The sequence below is a fragment of the Sinocyclocheilus anshuiensis genome, unplaced genomic scaffold (genome assembly GCF_001515605.1).
Source record: "Sinocyclocheilus anshuiensis isolate Anshui unplaced genomic scaffold, SAMN03320099.WGS_v1.1 scaffold2186, whole genome shotgun sequence".
Taxonomy (NCBI): domain Eukaryota; kingdom Metazoa; phylum Chordata; class Actinopteri; order Cypriniformes; family Cyprinidae; genus Sinocyclocheilus; species Sinocyclocheilus anshuiensis.
The window spans coordinates 528793-535090 of NW_015557072.1; the positions used below are offsets into that span (position 1 = coordinate 528793).

Sequence of the window (6298 nt, forward strand, 5' to 3'; positions counted from 1 at the left end):
TTTAAAAGCAGAAATGTGAGGCTTGTATATTTCTAAAAGCACTTTAGTATGGTTTGGGCCGGTCTGCAGTCATTATAATTAGCTTTATATAAAATCAATACAAATCCATGTTATGCTCTGATTTAGACACGTTAGCAATCGTGTGGGTCTGTTTTATTGTGTGTTCTGTCCCCTGGTTTCTCTACTGTGTGTATCCCATAATGCTCCTCTCTCCCGAGAGTGGCACCTAATCAACTCTATTCTGATGCCACAGTGAGAGACTGATTCTCGCGTCTGATACTGACAAACACACGCAGTATGATGAAGCTGGAGCTCGCATGGAGCCCACCTTCCTGCGTCTGTGTGTCATCAGTACATGTATTCATGTTCAGAGACACTCAGTGCCGAAAAGCCAAGGATAATTGCATATTATTATTCATTTTCGAGGTGTTTAGGAAGTCAAGCCATCGGTATTGTTATTGCTCATAGTGATCTGAACAAGTTTGAAACATCAGCACATCACAGAGCCGCGTTTCACACCAGACAGGAAGAAAACACCTAGAAACCAGCGACAAAAAATCTGGCTGTTGTTATTGTTCATGGAGAGACTTCAGCCCCAAACCTACTGCAGATCAAATGTGTGTGTGTGCGTGTGTGCGTGTGTGTGTGTGTGTGTGTGTGTAGATAAACAGCACACTAGAACCTCAAACCCAATGAGACGAGTAGAAACACACATCTACACCACAGGAGCAGCGTTTGCACGCGATTGCATCAGAGACAATGATCAGAGAAAACAACCCCACAACAAAACCGAGTCCAAAACAACGATAAAAGAGAGAAAAACCGGTTCGGCAGACAGCTTCTGAAGAGGAGAGACTGAATCTGGAAAACATTGGGAAAGGACTGACAGTCACAGATGGCACAGGAACGGCACACAAAACACAGTTCCGTGTGTTTACAGAAGCGAGGATGACGACTGGAGAGAGACTGGCTTTCTCAAATCCCTGTCCAGGAATCAAGCGACACACGGCAGATAAAGGCAGAGCGACGCCGTCAGCGTGATCACACTGCCACCTGCTGGAGACTCTGCAGAGTACACACTAACACTGTGAAGGAGTTATAAACCCAGGCTGCTCTTTTCCACACAGTGACCATATGACTAAGACTGCTACTTATCTATAATCCATATGGATCATGTGCTAGATCACGTTCTGGTCATTATTATTTGATAATCAGCTAAACATCTGCTGTTGTGTTGATTGATTAATTTATTTTATGTAGCTCAGTAGAGCTACATAAAACTGTAGAGCAAGTCACTAGCAACACCAAGGTTATGGGTTTGATTCCCAGAAAACGCAAGCACTGATAACATGTGTACTGTATAGCTCTGCATTCCTTACTGACAGTCTGTCTCTAACAGTAATCACATCAGCTGGGGTTGAATACTTGATTCATTTGATGTCAGCTACAAATGAAAAGCTTTTCAGTTTTCATTTGTGTTGAATGTTGTGTTTTTAGTCACGTGTAAACTGTTCATTTCTGAAAGTAAAGCTGGTCTGGATCCTCCTGACATATGAAAGCACATCAGCACACAGGAACAGTGTGTGTGTGTGTGTGTGTGTGTGTGTGTGTGTGTGTGTGTGTGTGTGTGTTCAGTGGTGTTACACTGACATCTGCTGGTGGAGCTCATGATGACAGCGGCACTATAACATGGCACGACTATCACCTTCATGCTGAGCCCCTATCAAAACCAAATCAAAATTAATGTAATATGCACTCTTAATGAAAATATAGAAATGCAGCAAGGTTTGTTTGAGGGTTAGTCTAAGATCATGAGCTCTATAATATTATTAATGACTTTATATTTAATGTGAAAGGCTAGCGCTGGGGTTTAAAGTCACGGCAGAGCAAATATAATCAGCTCAATATAAAAACAGAAGTCTGTGTGTGTGTGTGTGTGTGTGTGTGTGTGTGTGTGTGTGCAGGTGTATGGCACTCATGACTTCAGATGTGACATCCGCTCCTGGGAAACATTTTAAATAAAGAAAGAAAGTAAAAGTTTAATGTGAGACGCAGCTACAGACACAGAGCGCATTAAAAGAGAAACAAACACGAGCCAAAATAAACTGAAAATAAACTTGTTTTCCTCTGTATATGACTGCATTGCTGTTTGTTTCTAATAATATAATAACAAAACAAACAGCCTATGAACATTACCATATGAGTCTAGCTCATAGCATGCTTTCTTTAGCTTTACATTACTAAGCATGTCACTTTCACTGGGAAATTTTTATAAGTAAACAGTCTTTAATAATTATTTAATTATCGTAATTTAAAAAAGGACATTGAATCTCAGTTACTCTGAAACAAAGTGAAACAACCCTTCAGATACAGTAGAAAAAGAGTAATGTTAAATTCTAGTATTTAAAAACTAGACTTTGAGTTGTGGAAAAGTGCTTCCAAGGTCAAAGTTCAGAGGAAGAAGAAACTGTTCAAAGACTGTTATTATTATTATTATTATATAATTACTGCTATTATTATTATTATTATTATTTCCCCCACTACACTTAAAGAAATATGAATTTATATTCAAATGTAAATATTTTCATTGAGCAATTGAAACTAAAGTTTAATTTAGTTTAGTCTACTAAAATCACTACAACTAAGAAATAAAAATAAATTCAAACTACAGTGGGTACGGAAAGTATTCAGACCCCCTTAAATTTTTCACTCTTTGTTATATTGCAGCCATTTGCTAAAATCATTTAAGTTAATTTTTTTCCTCATTAATGTACACACAGCACCCCATATTGACAGAAAAACACAGAATCGTTGACATTTTTGCAGATTTATTAAAAAAGAAAAAGGTATGCTAACATTAGCATCAAAACCTTTTTTTGCTGAAATTATGTCCATTTATTAGTAATCACGGAACTCTGACTGTTTTTAATAAAACATCAAAATAAACACATAACGGCTTTAAAAAAACAGCTGTTATTGGAAATGATTGTGATGGAGAGAAACAAAACAACACACTGCATCTCTCTATCTGATGCTGGAGGTGAATTAAAACAGATCATTAGTTTAATTACGATCAGGTCTAATGGTGCCATTAAGACCTATCAGACGTGTGTGTGTGTGTGTGTGTGTGTGTGGAGTCGACCTGCCAGTTTCCACACGCCTACAGCACTTCAGACACGCGTGTTGAAGTCGTGCGAGTGCACATGTGTGTGTTGGGATGCACAAGCATGTTTATTTGAGCGTGTCAGTATTCTGACACATACATACAGCACAAGCTACACTGCTGCAGCTCTGAGAACAGATCCGTGTGTTAGGATGAGCGTAGTGTGTTGGTGTGTGTGAGTGAGTGAGTGTGTGTGTGTGTGTGTGCGTTCACCTATATCAGGCCTATATCAGCAGGTTTGCGCTTGAAAACAGCCTCATTGCAGCTGAAGAGCATCAAACTGAATCTCAGATCTCTGAAACGACTCTTGTCTTACTCTAGAGCAGCGTTTGCGTGAATCAGACATGAATCTGTGTGTTTGTTCACTGGACTTACACTCGCTGCGGCCCGCAGGTTCACACTGGTTCCATCTGGATCCCTGAACCAAAACTCAGAAGACGCTCCGAGCCAGACCGCACCTGCGGGACACACACACACACACACACACACATCGCTGAAGCTCTCGGTTTCATCTCTCAGTCATTTATCCGTCTGTTTCTCCATTCATCTCATCATCTGTCCAATTCATGTGTTTCCCGTCACCCAACAACCATAATGACCATAAACAACCATAATGTCCAACATATCAGGGTGATACCTGTCTTGACATGAAATCGAATAAAAAGTTCTTAAAGAGTCAATCTTACAGTATCTCACAGAAGTGAGTACACCCCTCACATTTTTGTAAATATTTTATTATATCTTTTCATGTGACAACACTGAAGAAATGACACTTTGCTACAATGTAAAGTAGTGAGTGTACAGCTTGTATAACAGTGTAAATTTGCTGTCCCCTCAAAATAACTCAACACACAGCCATTAATGTCTAAACCGCTGGCCACAAAAGTGAGTACACCCCTAAGTGAAAATGTCCAAATTGGGCCCAAAGTGTCAATATTTTTTGCATTTTGTATTTTCCAGCACTGCCTTAATCCTCTTGGGCATGGAGTTCACCAGCGCTTCACAGGTTGCCACTGGAGTCCTCTTCCACTCCTCTGTGTAAATTATCTATATTTTAGTATGTATAGATACGAAAACAGCTAACAAATTTTTGTTCCCTTGAATATTCCCAGAACGTTATTTTGTTAAGGTTTGTTTTTGACTAGCCAGGAAAGTTTTCTAAACGGAAATAGAATGTTAGTTTTTGGTGTGTAGAATGTTATTCTAACCGGATTCGTACAGATGCTGCAAAATGAAATTCCAGGATTTTTTCAAGCACTACTTTTTTGTTTTCAAGGATTAAAACCAGAGATCTCGCTTATCAAAAAATCCACCGGTTTCACAGACAAGGCTTAAGCCTAGTCCCAGACTAAAATGTAAATCTGAGCTGTTTCAACTGAAAGAAACTCGCACTGATTGATCTTAAAATATTTCAGTGCATTTGTTTTGTCTCAAGCTGCACACCAGTATGTTTTTATTTTTCCTAAGGCACATCTATAAAAATGACTTAAATGTCCTAATTGAACTATGGCCTAATCCTGGCTTTGTCTAAGCTCTGTCTGTGAAACCAGGCCAATATCGTTATTATCTTTCAAATTCTAATAAATAAACTAATTAAACAAAATGGTACAAATAAAGTGCAGCACATGCAAAGCATGCAATGACTGTGGCAACTTCAACATTTGAAAGGATACTATGGCAAAGTTACCACTTTCCTTATTCAAACTGATTTTTTTATTTTATTTTATTTTATGCTTTCATGAATATTTGATTGACCTGAAGAATGAAAGCTATATCATACACTTGGCAATTTTGAGCTATATCATGCTTGTAGACAGGGGAGTGACAACTTACACTTAGCACACGAGATGAGACTACATACAGAAACTTGGTTCACTAGAACAACAAAATAATTTAATTCCTTTTTTAAGAAATGTTCAATGACAAAATATTTGTCTTTTAATCACAAAAGGTAAAACAATGCAGTCGTATTTTGAAATGTTTTAACTAATCTAGAACAATTATTTTGGTAATTAAGTAATCTACTGATTATTTTGACAATTGAGTAATCTGATGTTTTTTTTTTTTTTGTAATAAAAATAGATCCAAGTTCAAAACAGGCTTTAGTATGACTATATTTATATATAAACGATGAGGCAATAATAATTGGTTCAAATAAAGTATAACAACCAAGTAATTGCATGGTTTTATTGAACAATACTGTTAAATTATATAATGTAATGTGTCTATACACAATATGAACGTAACCATCCTAAGTACAATACATATTATAGCAAATACCTGCAGAGGGCGCCAACGGCCTGGTGATGTTTCACTTTACAGCGTGATTAATGTTTAAATCCATTTAATTTTAATATTTGGCCACATGCAAACTCAGAGCGAGGTTTTAAACTTATTTTGAAATATGTTGATGTACATCGAATCGCATATTTAGAAATATGTTGATGTATTCTCCTGTGTGGGCATAGGTTTATAAATGATTTAGGCCTACGTTACAAATCTAGTGAGATAACTCACACTGTTTTCCCAGATGAACATTATGCAAGCCAAACTCGCAACATACGCAGAGGAAGAGATGCTTGTAAATGATAACAGTGAAGCGCATCAGACTTTACATGCGTTCCCAAATTAAACCCAATCAAACAGCACATGCAATAAAAGACCGAACAATATAATGCAAGCACTATCAAAGGTTTTACAACAAATTCAACTTTATACTGATATCATGAGACTGCTTTTCACTTCAAGTATCATTGTCACGTTTAATATCTTGTGCGCTCCCGAAAGCCAGGTGAAGTGGCTCTGTATTTGTATCACATAAAAACATCTGCAATGTTTTCATTGGAGAGATAGTTTACAGGGTTATAAAAATAACCTAAGAATAATCATTAGGACAAGTTCTGTATGAGTTATTTTTAGGTTATTTAAAAAATAACCACTCTGCAACGTTCTGGGAACGTTATGTTATGTTAAAAATAAAACCTAAAAAGAATGTTACTAGAACATTATTTCTTGATCTCAAAAAATAAATAAATAAAATCAATAAATAAAAAAGGGGAATGTTTAGGGGAATGTTCTGTGTGTGTGTGTGTGTGAGAGAGTGTGTGTGTGTGTGTGTGTGTTTGCGTGTGTGGG

At 37.3% G+C, this 6298-nt stretch overlaps 1 protein-coding gene across 1 annotated transcript in view; it reads right to left on the minus strand.

The window, feature by feature from the left end:
- LOC107676736 (receptor-type tyrosine-protein phosphatase delta-like) overlaps nucleotides 1-6298 on the minus strand; it is a 319184-nt gene that overhangs the window by 208180 nt on the left and 104706 nt on the right. Inside the window, exon 5 of the mRNA XM_016471396.1 lies at nucleotides 3539-3621. The gene's annotated coding sequence lies outside the window, so the exon portion shown is untranslated. The remainder of the gene's footprint in view (nucleotides 1-3538; nucleotides 3622-6298) is intronic.